The 15,684-nt window shown below is 42.0% G+C and overlaps 2 protein-coding genes across 3 annotated transcripts in view; one reads left to right on the top strand and one right to left on the bottom strand.

Moving 5' to 3' along the window:
* The window catches only part of LOC122799250, a 151,164-nt gene extending 147,011 nt beyond the window's left edge, over positions 1 to 4,153 (bottom strand). Inside the window, exon 1 of the mRNA XM_044068191.1 lies at positions 4,050 to 4,153. The gene's annotated coding sequence lies outside the window, so the exon portion shown is untranslated. The remainder of the gene's footprint in view (positions 1 to 4,049) is intronic.
* Positions 4,154 to 4,208: 55 nt separating this feature from the next.
* Positions 4,209 to 15,684, top strand: part of LOC122799248 — a 1,077,360-nt gene continuing 1,065,884 nt past the window's right edge. Inside the window, exon 1 of one of the 2 annotated variants that reach the window (XM_044068189.1) lies at positions 4,209 to 4,325. The gene's annotated coding sequence lies outside the window, so the exon portion shown is untranslated. The remainder of the gene's footprint in view (positions 4,326 to 15,684) is intronic. The other variant, XM_044068190.1, reaches the window with a different exon arrangement.

The following is a 15,684-nucleotide window of genomic DNA, read 5'->3' as shown; positions in this document are numbered from 1 at the left end:
GAAGTCTCCCAAAATGATGGTATTTGGTGAGACAGTCATATCTTCTAATGTCTTCAGGAAGGCTGGGGTTCTTGAGATTGGGAGGGTAGTCTGTAACATGCAACCAGTTGTATAGCAGTTTTGCCTACGGTTAGCTGCACCTGGATAGTCTCTAATGCTTCACGAGTTGCCACTAACCTGGAGGTGTGGGTATCCTTGATGAATATGGACACTCCCCCTCCCTTTGTGGTTCGGCCCGGGTTTTGGGGCAGAAAAGCATGATACGAGGTAAAGCCTGGTAGCGCTGGGGTGCTCTCAGGAGCCTTGAACCAGGTCTCCGTTACAGCGCAGACATCAATGTTCTCCATACTGAGGAGTGCTTCGAGAGCCTGCATCTTGAGATTTGGACTTCTGGCGTTGAGCAGCATTACCCTTAATTTTTTTCCATTTTTGTTTTCTAAGGAGGTGGGTTCGTCTTTTCAGCCTTGCCTAAAAAAGGCACTATGGGGGTGGCAAGAGCCTTAGCCAATATCCGGAAGCTCAGTGGTGACAGGTGCAAGCCGTCCCAGTTCATGTTTCTTGAAGTGCACTGAAAGGTTATGACACTCAGTGTTAGGAATTTTTTGACTTCATGGTAAATATAAATTAATCATATTAATTCATTAAAATATAAGTAAAAGCAGCATCTTTTAACCATCCTATGACCCTCCTGGTTGAGGTTAGTAACCTGCTAGCATGTGTTCCACATTTTGCCCATTTGTTCCACATTGTGAGGGCTAGTGTCCCTCATTTCAGCGCTGGAAGGTTGAGAGCTATGACAGTAATGCATATTTTCGGGGTTACTATACCATAATTAAGAAGGGAAATTTTTATACTAATTTGGGATGCCACTCCATTGAAGTGCGTAATGCGAGGATAGAAACCTCAATCTGAAATGGTGTGTTATTCTTGCCTTTTTCTTTTGTAATGAAGGGGAATTTCTACCATTAGGAAATATTCTTCCGTTTCCACGCACACAGTGCTTAAGCTATTATCTCATTCGTATATCAATATTCATTTCGGCAAAGAAATGAATATACAGCAGCTTCAACTGGCCGGCCTCAATTTCCAGGCTGGAGGCGTGGCTAGGGCGATGTACTGTTCTATTATGCCGAAAAATTAGTATTGGTTCATTAATTGAGGTTAGCTATTCGCAACAACAGCATGTGCCCAGACTCCACTCCTCCTGCAATTCACGCGAAGGAGTGTATATTTCCAAGACTGAGGTTCTGTAAACATATGTATTCCATACCTCTCAAGTGTACCTCATTACGAGGAACGTACCTCATTTGGGGTCTTAAAAAGTTCATGTTCCTCGAAGTTCCACACTGAAAGAGTCTGTCACACATTCAGTGTTAGGAATTTTTTTAAGTGAAATCCATTGTAAATAGAAATTAATCAGAATAATTCATTAAAGCATCTTCTTTACAAGTAAAACCAGCATATTTTTAACCATCCTATGACTTTCCTAGTTGAAGTTGTTAGTAAGCCATTAGCATGCGTTCCACATTTTGCCCATTTGTTCCACATTATGATAAGTGTTCCTCATTTTGGGGATGGAAAGTTGAGAGCTATGATTGTGTGTTGCTGTCTGTCTGAGCAAGGTCAGCCCGATTATACAGAGATGCAATAAAGTAAAATCTTTTGGGTTATCTTACAGATTAGTACCTCGCGGGCGGTACTGCGCAGCTTTGGGCGTGACTGTCATGATTGGCAGTGTTGACTGACAGCTGTAGTTGTCAACATGCCCGCGACAGCCACTTCAAAAGTGAAACGTTTTACACTAAACGTTTTAACAGAAAAGTATTTAGAGCGCTTTGTAGGACTAAGGAATCCACATCGGTTTTGTAAACCTAACAGTAGCAGCAAGTAAGCTCTTTTCAATGTAGATGAATGTAGAGGGGTCTTGGAGTTGGTATATATAAGTCGGGGGGTGCAGGGGGGCCGTCCCCCCTGCAATAACATTTATAACACTGTTTGACGTTGTGTTCGTTTACCGTCCTTGGTTACAGTAATGAAAAGATATGGGGCATACCGCGTAATGAGAATACTCACGTTGCAAATGTTCATGCAAGGGTCTGGGAGTTGGTATATACAAGACGGGGGGTGCAGGGGGGCCGTCCCCCCTGCAATAACATTTACAATACTGTTGTACATTGTGTTTGTTTACCGTTCTTGTTTACAGTAATTAAAAGATATGGGGCATACCTCGTAATGAGAATACTCATGTTGCAAAAGGTAAAGTAAATATCTCCCCCCCGCAAAAATAATTATAAAACTGTTTCGCACTTATTTGCAGGGGGGACACCCCCCTGCACCCCCTGACTTATATATACCAACTCCGAGACCACTCTACATTCATCTAAATTGAAAACAGTTAGCAATTATATATCGCGTAATGAGGAAGATACTTGCTAATATGGTGTAGCCCGGACTGGGGGCGTGTCGGGGCGGGATTTGCTACTGCGCATCCTGCGAGGTACTAATCTGTAAGATAACCAATGTCTGTTATATAGAAACGTGCTTCGCAATGAGTCAGTAATACATTTCAAAAGATGGTTATCTTACAGATTAGTACCTCGCAGGATGCGCAGTAGCAAATCCCGCCCCGACACGCCCCCAGTCCGGGCTACACCATATTAACAAGTATCTTCCTCATTACGCGATATATAATTAATAACTGTTTTCAATTTAGATGAATGTAGAGTGGTCTCGGAGTTGGTATATATAAGTCGGGGGGTGCAGGGGGGTGTCCCCCCTGCAAATAAGTGCGAAACAGTTTTATAATTATTTTTGCAGGGGGGGGGGGGGGAAGATATTTACTTTACCTTTTGCAACATGAGTATTCTCATTACGAGGTATGCCCCATATCTTTTAATTACTGTAAACAAGAACGGTAAACAAACACAACGTACAACAGTATTGTAAATGTTATTGCAGGGGGGACGACCCCCCCGTCTTGTATATACCAACTCCAAGACCCTTGCATGAACATTTGCAACATGAGTATTCTCATTACGCGGTATGCCCCATATCTTTTCATTACTGTAACCAAGGACGGTAAACGAACACAACGTCAAACAGTGTTATAAATGTTATTGCAGGGGGGACGGCCCCCCTGCACCCCCCCCCCCGACTTATATATACCAACTCCAAGACCCCTCTACATTCATCTACATTGAAAAGAGCTTACTTGCTGCTGCTGTTACGTTTACAAAACCGATGTGGATTCCTTAGTCCTACAAAGCGCTCTAAATACTTTTCTGTTAAAACGTTTCACTTTTGAAGTGGCTGTCGCGGGCATGTTGACAACTACAGCTGTCAGTCAACACTGCCAATCATGACAGTCACGCCCAAAGCTGCGCAGTACCGCCCGCGAGGTACTAATCTGTAAGATAACCCACACATTTCGTGATTTTTCGTTATTTTCCCCAGCAGTGTTTCTTTAAGTGGGCGTACACATCATCGGACATACGATCCACCCAACAAGACGGTGCGGTTTAAACTGAAGTATCGGTCTTAGTACTTAAGCGCCTAACACTACAGGACAAAAGGGTAAAGAAAACAAATGCGCATGCGCGCATTTAAATAATTACAATCAGGCCCAACTACCTATCTTAGACAGCAATAACACCTCCATTTAAGACATGGATTACAAATTGTTGAGCTATGAGCGAATAGACAATAACTGTAGTATCTAAAATATATATTATCAAATCCACCCTCTCTACCCAGCAAAAAAGAGCCGCGCCTTCAAGAAGTCGAAATCAGGTTGAGCCTGCCATAATGGGAAATGGGAGTATAGCGCTTTCGATATATAGCCAAAAAAACCCAACCTGCGTTCAGGAAAGCAGTTACTACCTAATCATCACGAAAGAGAGTAACGTTCTGAATATGTTCAAGCGCCAGTCTGTAGGCCGTAGTCTTTCTAGTTCCCAAAACAAATGGTTAATACACGTTTGAACGATCAGCTGTCATAAATAAATATATATACTATATACAACTTGCGTGTACTCACCACCAAAACTTACCATAACGTTCTAATAAATGTTTAAGTATGTTTTTTCGTCGAGATCCCACCACCCTTCCCTAGTCTTGTCACGTCAGTGATATTATAATGAGGTTTCAACGTCCACAGCTGGTTGAACTGGTGATGTCGATGTACCCGCCCAAAACCTTTAGGGTTGCTGCAGTTACGTCGGTCTTGTTAAGTAAAGAATTATTTGATAGTTGCATTAATTTTAAAATAACCGCCAAAAGAAGCTTTTGACTGTAGTTGAAACTACTTTGGTGCTTCACTATTTGGGGTAAGGTAATAAGAAGTAGCTTTAATAATAAAATTAAATATCTGTTTTCTTTGCGAGCAAGGTTACTGTGAGTTTAGTATTTCTTGACTTAGATTACTGCAAGCAAGAAATGGAGCTATACGGAAGTATAGAAGGATGATGTGTGCAATTCTAGAAGTGTACCTCTTAACATTCCCCCGATTTTTATTCAAAGTTTAACTGTGTTCCTTTTAATCACTTTTAATTTCTCCAGATCTTTTGGGTTTCTAATACATGATGGGAATGGACCCCATTCCTACGTCAAAGTACGAATACGTTCATGGAATTAGTAGTGTTTCAATCTTTGATGTTAGCCAAAAGTGCTCTTCGCAGCGCCCGCAATGTGACCAGTAATGACTCCTGCAATTCGTACGAAGTTACATAGATTGGTAACAACGGAATACGATTGTAGATTTTTTTGTTTGTAAGACCCGTTGCTCCTATTATTGGAACTGGGTATCGTTATTCCACATTGCTCTCATTTCTGCTCGCACGCAGATCCTGATATTTTATTACGTTGTCTCTCTGCACGCAAGACACTAGTCACTGGGAGTGGCGATTTCAGTGATCAATGCTACTCTTGTCTTCTTTTCTTGGACCACTATATCCGGGTTTCATAGTATAGTACTAGGCTATCTGCCCTGGGGCATTTGTAAGCCTAGCCATAGTGATGTGGCTTTTGCCACCACATGAAATGGTACAAAAATGTACAGAATAAATCTAGAATACTGTGCCTCTGTCTAGTAGTGACACAATGAAGGTCCCCTTATGTAATAGAATTAGTTTACTGTGCCCCTGTCTAGCAGTGACACAGATGTGACCCCTGGGGTAAACTTACGATCTCCCATCCACTCATCAAGATTTCTCTTGAAGAGAGTCAGTGAGGGGCTCTGCCTAATACGAACTGGGATCCTGTTCCAAAGCATGGGAAGCCTCTGGGTTATGAATCTATCCCTCCAGCATGTCCTATTCATACTTGTGCCAAGGTTTAAGTCTTTAGCTCTCGTGGTCCTGATGGATTTGGATTTTTGAGGTGGAGCATGTCCATCAGATCCTGATTGGACATGGCCTTGTACGTCAGGCAGAGATCACCTCTGAGCAGGCGGTATGCTACTGAATAGAGCTGAAGTTTCTTTAGTCTGGCAGAATAAGACATATGTTGGAGACCCTTGATCCTTTTGGTGAGGTACTTTTGTGGTCTCTCCAGCTGTTGCAAATGCCGGGTGAGGTACATACCAAATGGGGCATTGTACTCAATCATCGGTCTGATGAGGGGGGAATATAGGGGTACAATGACATCCTTGGATCTGGATGTGAATCCCTTCATGATGAGGTGTGCAAGGTAGAATGTTTTTCTAACCACTTTGGCAACGTGGGTGTCAAATGAGAGGTCGCTGTCTACTTGGGTCCCTAGGTCTCTGATTACGTTTTCCGTACTCAGTGGGTTGCTGTCTATGTGATAATTTGTGGGTACTTTGTTTTTTCCAAAAGGGATGACTATACATTTTTTGGCATTTAGTTTAAGGCTGTGACTACGGCACCAGTTGTCCGTTTCAGTGAGGCCTTTTTGTAGGATGTGTGTGTCTGCTGGTGTATCGACTATGGCGCCTAGTTTACAGTCATCTGCGAACTTTGTCAGCCACAGCCCTCCCATGTTTGCTTTAACATCTGAGAAATAAATGCCGAACAAGAGGGGTCCCAGGACAGATCCCTGCAGGACACCACTTGTGACTGGCTTTGAGTCTGACATTGCTCCAGCGATTTTAACTTTATGGGTTCTGTCCTTTAGCCAGTTTGCAACCCATCTAGTGACATAAGGGTTTACTTTTAAGCTGTTTAGCTTATCTATGATGCCTGAGTGGGGTATTGTGTTGAAGGCCTTAGCCAAGTCCAGGTATGCTGTATGGACTGCTTTGCCCTCATCAATGGCTCTAGTGACTGTTTCGAAAAAGTCAACCAGGTTTAAAAGTCAGGATCTGCCCTTTACAAAGCCGAACTGGGTGGGGTCAAGTGTCTGTAGGTCCCCTATGTCTCTGTTTATGAGTTCCATAATGATTCTTTCCATAGCTTTGCAGACCAGGCTAGTTAAGCTTATGGGGCGGTAGTTTCCAGGGTCTGTAGAGGCACCCCCCCTTGTGGAGTGGGACCACTGTTGCTGTACGCCAGTGTTTAGGTACATATCCCGAAGTAATGCTAAGGTTAAATAGCATTTTTATGTGTGGGTTTAGCTCCTCTTGGAGTTCATGTAACACGCACCCCGGGATACCGTCAGGTCCCATTGATGCTGTGTTTTTTGCTTTGTTTAGGGCGGTTCTCACTTGGACATCTGAGATGACAGGGAGATTACATTTAGCTGGGATAAGTATTTCTTCTTTTGTGGGTGAAGGAGGGGAGAAATTTGCAGTGAACCTGTCAGCCAGAATGTTAGCAATATCTGTGGGTTAAGTGTATTTTTTGTTGTTGTGAACCAACTCTGAGCATATCTGAGGGTTTCCGCCCAGGTTTCTAACATAGCTGAAGAAGGCTTTGTGGTTATCTTTAGTGTCCTTAGCGATTTTTCTCTCAAAGTTTGCCTTGGATGTTTTTATGAGAGAACGTAGTTTTCTGCTAATGTTGATCAGAGATGTCTTCCCTTCATGGGATTTCGCTGTGACGTGCAGTAGCTTCCTTCTTTTGTTATACAATTTGTTTATGGCTGAGGTCCACCAGACAGGACGCTTACATTTGGTGGAGAGGGACTTGGATTTGTTTGGGATTGCATGATCCATGCATTCTTGGAGATGTCCATAGAAAGCATTTGTGAAGGATTCGGCATTGTGGGATGTGGTATCCACTGGCACAGTGGGCTTAAAGGATACCATCTTAGTCTTAAGAAGAGTGAAGTCTGCTTTTGAGAAGATTTTCACTGTGGTCTTTTCTGCTGGGGGTGGAGGTGGGATATGTATATCCAGGGTGATTAGTTTGTGGTCAGACCTCACTAGTGAGGGGTATACTTCCGGTGTGGAGCATTTTGTCCCCATGTTTGTGATGATCAGGTCTAGTATATTATCTCCCCTAGTGGGAGAGGTGACTAGTTGTTCCAGTGCATTTGAATTTATGAATTCCAGGAACCTTTGGGCTAGGGTATTAGGGCTAGAATAATTTACCCAATCTATGTTTGGGTAGTTGAAGTCTGCCAGTATGATGGTATTTTGTGATGCATTCATATCCTCCAATGTCTTCAGGAAGGCTGAGTGGGGTTCTTGAGATTGAGAGGGTGGTCTGTAACATGCTACCAGTTTTGCCTATGGTTAGTTGCACCTGTATGGTCTCTGATGCTTCATGTGTTGCTACTAACCTGGAGGTGTGGGTGTCCTTTATGAATATGGACACTCCCCCTCCCTTTGTGGTTTGGCCGGGGTTTTGGGGCCGAAAAGCGTGATACGAGGTATAGCCTGGTAGCGCTGGGGTGCTCTCAGGAGCCTTGAACCAGGTTTCAGTTACTGCACAGACGTCGATGTTCTCCATGCTGAGGAGTGCATCAAGTGCCTGCATCTTGAGATTTAGACTTCTGGCGTTGAGCAGCATTACCCTTAGTTTTTTTCCATTTTTGTTTTCTAAGGAGGTGGGTTTGTCTTTTGAGCCTTGCCTAAAAAAGGCACTATGGGGGTGGCAAGAGCCTTAGCCAATATCTGGAAGCCCAGTGGTGACAGGTGTAAGCCTTCCCTTGCGAAGCAGCGTCGCTTGTCCAACATATCATCCCAGGCAGACAGACATTGGATCCCCTTAGAATGACACCAGTACTTGAGCCAATTGTTAAAGCTGATCATCTTGTCTTTGTATTGTGGTATCATTCTTGGTGAGGGCAAGATGCTGCTCAGGGTCAGGGTCATACCAGCCTGGGCTACATAATCGGAGAGCTCCTCTATGTCTCTTTTCATGTAGTCCAGGGAGGTACGTCTCAGGTCATTCACACCAGCATGGACAATGACGGAGTCATATTTGTACTTGCTTTGGAGTGACCTGAGTGCGTGTGTTATGTGGCGGATCCTAGCTCCCGATAGACAGCTCACAGTCACCTTCTCCTTGTTCAGCCTGGTCAGTGGGACATCAGTGTGTCTGACTATGGAGTCACCTATTACTAGTGTATCAGGCAAGGTGTTTGGCCTCAAGGGCTGCGATTGGTCCACACACTGATTTATTGAAGTATGTGTTGCATGTGTTTTGTTTTGAGGTGGTGGATTTTTGGATGTCTGCTTTGGGAGCCTCTGTTGTTTTGGTAAGTTTTTTATTAGAGCCTCCGAGTATGTCTTTGTGTTTTTATGTGTTTGGTTTGCAGTTGTGGTGGGTCTATGTGGGACTGGGATTGTTGTGTGTGTGGTTGCCATCTCCTCCTGTCTGGTCATGCCAGCCCTGAGTTGAGAGAGTTCAGCCTCCAATTTGGCTATATAGTTGCATCTCTCACATGTATTTGTGTTTGTTGGGAGGAGGAGAGGGTTGTCCGTGTGCATGAGACAATTGTAGCATTGTCTCAAGATACCCAGATTGACCAGCTGAACTGGAGACGACGCCAGTAATCTACCACTCGACATGCTAGAACAGTATAAGGGAGTGGTATACCTTTAAGGGAAGGGGATATTCACAGGGGTGGTAAGCAGATGTAGTGCTTTACTTAGTACGAGAGTGCTTACTTAGTAGAGAAGTATTGAGAACAAGTGCTAGGCTTATAATACAGTGAGTAGTCTGGTTATACTAAGAGTAGAGCTTCCTTAAGGGAAAATTTGAAGAGCAGACTTGGCGGAGCCACAAAAAGTTTAACCAATGCCGTGCAAATGTGGATTTTAAACAGGGAACTTCAAAAGAGCTAGAAATGGTCCAAAACAACCAATTACTACAGCTCTTGTGCTGAGGTCACTTCCTACAGGGACAGGTAGGCTGCTCAAGGCTCCCCACTCCCACTGGTGAGCAAAGAAACTTCCTTCTATCCAAGCAAGGTAATGGACAACACAGGAACTACACCACAGCCCAGAATACAGCAATGCCTGTAAACTGGTCTAAACTAGTCGAGGAAGGTGGGAAAACAAGGATTATTTTTTTGTTTTTTGGTAGAAACACACAGAAAATGCAGAAACAGTGATAAATTAGTTACACAGGCTAGCACACTTTAGTGGGCAGCCTCCACAGTTAAATTAAACAAACAAACAAGCAAACTTTTGATCAAATTCGACTAAAATGTAACTTTAAGTGCAGATTTTAAAATAATGCAGCGGTCAGTTAAAAAGCAATTCAGGCTAGTTCAAGGTAAGCTACAGAAGCTATTTCAAGTGAAAAAAAAAGCAAAGATACTTAAATCCAGAAGGTAGTCGCTTTTCTGAGTTCCCTGCTGCTAGGACCACTCTGTAAACCCACGTGGAGCTTGTCTGAGCAGTATTGTTGGTAATGGGTGATCCCATGTGATTTAAACTTCATCATTTTCTATGATGCTTTGTGGCTCATGTTTCCAGTGTTTTTCAGCCACTTCAAAACCATAATGCTTGCATAATCCCCAGTACAACAATCGTGCCACAATATTATGCCTTTCAGTATACAGTCCTTCTCCCATTAGTATGTTGCAACAAGGTGTGCAATTGTTTCCAATTCGGTTTTACAAAACCTACATTTGTCTGTTTCTCCCACATGTTCAATGGACTTTGTAAACCATGGTGTACATAGCTTGCTATCTTGGGCTGCCAATATTAACCTTTCATCTCTTTGTTTGAATTTGCATCTCCTTAACCATTCCTGCATTCGTTGCTGATCAACATGAGGTTCTTCCAGAAGTTTTCTATACTTACAACTATATTTATGCTTTTTCCATATTTCTTGCCTTCTCATCTGGTCCTTCACCTTATATTCTTTCTTTTGTTTATTGGCACATTCAGTTGCTGCCTGATTTGTACCTACTTATAGTTTGATTTCTATTAGTGCTTGACGGCGATATGCTTCTGCTAAATTAAGCAGAGAAGTCATCTTAGATTTATTGTCCTCATGTTTCACAACTTTCACTCCATTTGGGTCTTGTGAGGTCAACAAATATTTGTGGAGTCCCACAGTTGCAGATCTATACATGTAGTAAAGTTCAAGGAGGCTCATCCCGCCTTCGGAATGGGGAATACATAATCTTGTTATACAGTCTTCTTCTTTCGGCTTTTCCTGGTTAGGGGTTGCCACAGCGGAGCACCTGTCTGCTAATGATTGGCAGTGGAGTTTTACAGTGTCAAGTTGCCAACCCGGCCTTCCACAGAAGGCACACACTCGCACTTAGGGCCAATTTAGAGTGTCCAATCCACCTGCAGCATGTCTTTGGGATGTGGGGGGAAACCGGAGCACCCGGAGGAAACCCACGCGACCACAGGGAGGACATGCAGACTCCGCACAGAAGGCACCCCAGCCGAGAATCGAACTGGAGAACCTCTTGCTGTGCTGCACCACCGTGGCCGCTCTATAATCTTGTTATACATTGATTTTTATAAATCATTTGGTGAGCTTTAAGCATCCTTCTTGTTTTCTTATGCAATCTGTCCAGCACGTTTTGGAGGCAGTCATTCACTCCACAACTCTAAGTTTGGACAGGAAGAGCAAATTGGTTTATAACTGGGTTTTGTTCCCAGATGTCAATGCTGTTTTCAGGATTAATTTAAGTTTTCTAAAGTATTCCTTACTAAGTTTTATTCACATTTGTTCATGTTTTATTGTTGATCCTTCATCAATTCCCAGATATTTGTACACTTCCTCTTGCTCAAGTTCTTTTATATCACATTCTTGTCACAGACTGATGTTTTCCTGGTGCTGCAGTTTTCCTGCTTTAAAGGTTGCTTTTGCACACTTATCGAGACAAAATGACATTCTTATGTTATCTGAAAAAGTTTTGGCAACCTGCAGCTGTGCTTTCAGTTCCTCATCTGATGAGCTATACAGTTTTAACTCCTCGACAAAGGGAATATGAGAAGTCTTCACACTTTTGTTTTTTACGAGCCAAATTATAGCCGTGCCCTAAGCTGTTAAGTAAACAGTTTAATGGGTTAATGGCAAGACAGAATACCAACAGTGGCAGAGATTTGCCCTGGAATGTCTCCCTTTGAATTTTTATCCCTGGGATAATAATCTGTCCTTTATCATGGCTTAATTGCAAAGTGGTCTGCCACTGTTTCATGGTCACTGTAATGTAGTCAGTCAGTGTAGGGTGTATCTTATACATTTTTAAACACTCTTTTTTTTTTTTTTTTATCCGTGAATGTTGGATACTATCAAATGCTTTTTTATAGTCATACTTTAATTCTTCCACTTTTTACAGTTCTCCAATATGACTTTATTTAAAACAAATGATCATTTGTTCCATATGACTTTCTTTTATTGCCCTTTTGTTGTACTGCCATAATTGAGTTTTCTTCTAAATGACTGTAAACCCTGTCGGCATCAGTTCCTGTGTATATACATTGTCGGAAGGCAAGTTATTGGTCTATAATTTTTAGGGTAACTTGCATGTTAACTCTTAAGTAAAAGCATTGTTTTGCCTGTTGTTAGCGAGGTTGGTGTCTGTTCGGGGTGTGCATATAAATTGTTCTTACTCATGGTTAAATCCTTGTGCAAAGATGTTAAAACCTTTAACCAAAAGTTAGGTACTGCATCAGGGCCTGGGGTTTTCCAATTAGTGGCTTTTTTAATTTTGTTTCAATCTCTCTGGCTGTTATTTCATATCCTGCATCTTTAAACTTCTTATTCTTTCTTTTACTTCTATCCATTTAACATCTTTGTTGTGCTCCACCAGATCTTCGTTGTGCTCCACCAGATCTTCATAGATCTACTTCCTCTTTTTTGACTGTCTTTCAATTCCTTTTACCTTATTTCCCAGTTCTCTATAAAACATTTTTGGGTAATCAATAAATAGCTTATTTTGTACTTTTTCTTTATATTTATCTGTGTATCTTCTAAGTTTTTCTGCCTGTGTTGAAATTTTTACTTTGTTATTTCAGATAGTGCATGATAGATGTTAGTCTGTTCGAATACTGTGCATTGATTTTATCACGTCTATCTTTCTTAATATTTTTGTTGATCTATTCCCTCTTCTATAGTCTTCTAAGAGTGACACTTCTTGTCTTAATTGCTTTATAGTTTTCAGTATTCGATACTTCCATGATGGCATTCGATTTCTCCCCTTCCTTTCTCTCACTACTCTATGTTTTTGTGGTAGAAATTTGTCATAGGTTGGTACTAGGCTGTCGATTCTAGGGCCTGTACAAGCCTAGCCATAACAATTCCCTGGCTATTTCTTCCCACACTATTTACTTCCCTGGACCCCTGTTCTAGCAGGGCGACTGACGTGATCCCCGGGGTGAATTTCCTTTCTCCCATCCAATCGTCAAGGTTCCTTTTGAAAAGGGCCAAAGAGGTGCTCTGCTTGACATGCATGGGCAGTCTATTCCAGAGTCTGTGAAGCCCTGGGTCAGAAACCTATCCCTCCAGCATGTTTTGTTTATTTTGATGACAAAGTTTAGATCCCTGGAGCGTGGCTCTGAGGGATTGGGATTTCTTTAAGTGTAGCATGTCCAACAGCTCTGGGTTTGACATGGCCTTATATGTTAAGCAGAGATCGCTTCTGAGTAGACGATATGCGACAGAGTATAGCTGGAGTTTTTTTAAGGTGGTCAGCATAGGGCATCTGCTTTAGGCCTGTGATTCTTTTAGTGCGGTATTTCTGCGGCCTTTCCAGTTGTTGCAGATGTCTTAGGTACATACCAACTGGGGAGTTGAATTCTATAATGAGTACAGTGGGACAATTACCTCCTTTTTTCTGGATGAAAAGCCCTTAGTGATGAGGTGTGCCACATAGAAGGATTTCCTGACTGATGTGGTTCTAGAAGGTGAGACCACTGTCCACCTGTGTCCCCAAGTCTCTTATCACACTTTCGGTGTTTAGTGTACTGCCACCTCTGTGGTAATTCACAGGTACATGTGTTTTTTCCCAAAGGGGATAACTATACATTTCTTGGCATTGCGCTTGAGCTCGTGGCTCTGGCACCAAGCATCTGTTTCTGTAAGGCCTTTTTGTAGAGTATCCACATCATTTGGGGATTCAATAGTGGCTCCCAGTTTGCAGTTATTAATTTAGCAGCACAGTAATATGTCCTGTTGACTTCTGTTATAGCACAAAGGTCTCTATGTACAGTCCTAATTACAGCATTCATTTGTTTTATCAGACGTCTGACTTTTTGGGTTTTATTGACCTTTTGCAGTCTGTTTCTCTCATTGATCTTAAATATCTATCCATGTCTATTAAACCAAGCAACTCTTCTCTTAGCTCATTTATCACATTAATAACCTTTAAGAGTGATACAATTTGGGGAAAGGTGGTGATTTATACTTTGCAAAACAATGGCAATGATTAGAGTTATAGACTTCTTTTCCTTCAGAACATGTATATTAGTTCATTTTCTCTTATTCTGTCAATGCTTTAAGTTAATGAAACTGATATTTTTATAGTGTTCCTGATTATTTCTGGATTTGTTCTTCATTCATTGAGAGTTGTATTGTAAAGCCAATATTTTAGGTTAGGTTGGTGTTTTGGCAGCCTTAAATCAAAGGAGCGCAACTGCTGGTTAAGTGTACAAGTCCAAATACCCTTTAAGGCACGATCTGAATCTACTGGCAAGATGTAAGAAATGTCTCTGTAATGCAACAACAGTATCTTAATGAAAAAGAGCATTAAGCTTTCTGTGTCAGGAAATGTGTAGGGTTAACTTAAGAGCAGTACTAATACCAGGCAGTTTCAGGATTAATAAAAACAAAATAACTGTGTGTGGGACTGCTCAGTTAGGGCCGTTCCCCCTTGACTGAGATTCTAAGTGGGCTTATAAAGTCGTATAATTAAACATAAATGTGGTTTTTTTTTTTTTTTTTTTTGCCACAGAGTAAATTGTGTAAGTAAATAGTGCCATGAATGCACTCTTAACGAAAACGAAAGTTTATAATAAAAGTGCGACTGATTTTAGAGACTGCTGGTGTAGTCCTGATTGTGTGATCACTTTCTGAACATTGTAGGGATTTCAGTCAGGCTAAAGATAAGGCATATGGAGAGTTGTATGAAAGGCTGGGCATCTAAGGAGGGAGAAAAGGACCTGTTGGCTCGACAAAGAGAGAGAGAGCTGAGAAAGATGTGCAGCAGGTGAGGGTGATAAAGGATAATGAGAGAAACGTACTCAGAAGCGAGGAGAGTGTGTGGAGCAGATGGAAAGAGTATTTTGAGGGGATGATTAATGAAGAGAATGCGAGGGAGAGAAGGCTGGATGATGTGGTGATAGTGAATCAGGAAGTGCAACGGATTAGCAAGGAGAAAGTAAGGACAGCTATGAAGAGGATGAAAAATGGAAATGCTGTTGGTCCAGATGACATACCTGTGGAAGCATGGAGGTGTTTAGGAGAAATGGCAGTAGAGTTTTTAACCAGATTGTTTAATGAAATATGGAAATGTGATAGGATGCCTGAGGAGTAGAGAAAAATTGTTTTTGGTACCGATTTTTAAGAGTAAGAGTGATGTGCAGAGCTGTAGTAAATAGGGATAAAACTGATCATTCACAGCATGAAGTTCTGGGAAAGAGTAGTGGAAGCTAGGTTAAGAAGGGAGGTGATGATTGGTGATTAGCAGTATGGTTTCATGCCAGGAAAGAGCACTGTGGATGCAATTTTTGCTCTGAGTGTTGATGGAGAAGTGTAGAGCAGGTCAGAAGGAGTTACAGTGTGTCTTTGTGGACTTAAAGCATATGACAGGGTTCCTAGAGAGGAGTTGTGGTATTGTATGAGGAAGTCGGGAGTGGCAGAGAAGTATAAGAGTGGTACAGAAGGCTTTGTATTAGAAAACTACTCCATCAGATGCACAGTAGTAAGGATTATCCAAACCCTGCCCAACACCCTGTACGTGATGTTTATTGTTTCTGTATTTGTGAATAAACATAAGACAAGAATGTAAATAACCATGAAACCACTGCGTCTTAAATGTAGTTTACAGTTTTCCGCAAAGTAGTGTGATCTCAGAGTTGGTATGTTTAAGTAGCGGGGGGTGTATGCAGAGGTGATTACTATACTGCAGAAAGTGATTTTATTTTTATTTGTAACTTGCCATGTCAATCACTTTTGCCATGCCCATTTCTGTGCAGAATACAGGTGGAGTAGTGTTCTGATACAAAGCCGTACAGGATATGTACATGGGTAGTGTGACAGTGGTGAGGTCTGCGATGGGAATGATGGATGTATTTAAGGTGGAGGTGGGATTACATCAAAGATCAGCTCTGAGCCCTTTCTTATTTGCACTGGTGATGGACAGGTTGAC

This window comes from Protopterus annectens, chromosome 4.part0 (genome assembly GCF_019279795.1).
Source record: "Protopterus annectens isolate FY-2018-M chromosome 4.part0, PAN1.0, whole genome shotgun sequence".
Classification (NCBI taxonomy): domain Eukaryota; kingdom Metazoa; phylum Chordata; order Ceratodontiformes; family Protopteridae; genus Protopterus; species Protopterus annectens.
The sequence above is the reverse complement of the archived record's forward strand: the minus strand, read 5'-3'. Positions and strand labels throughout refer to the sequence as shown.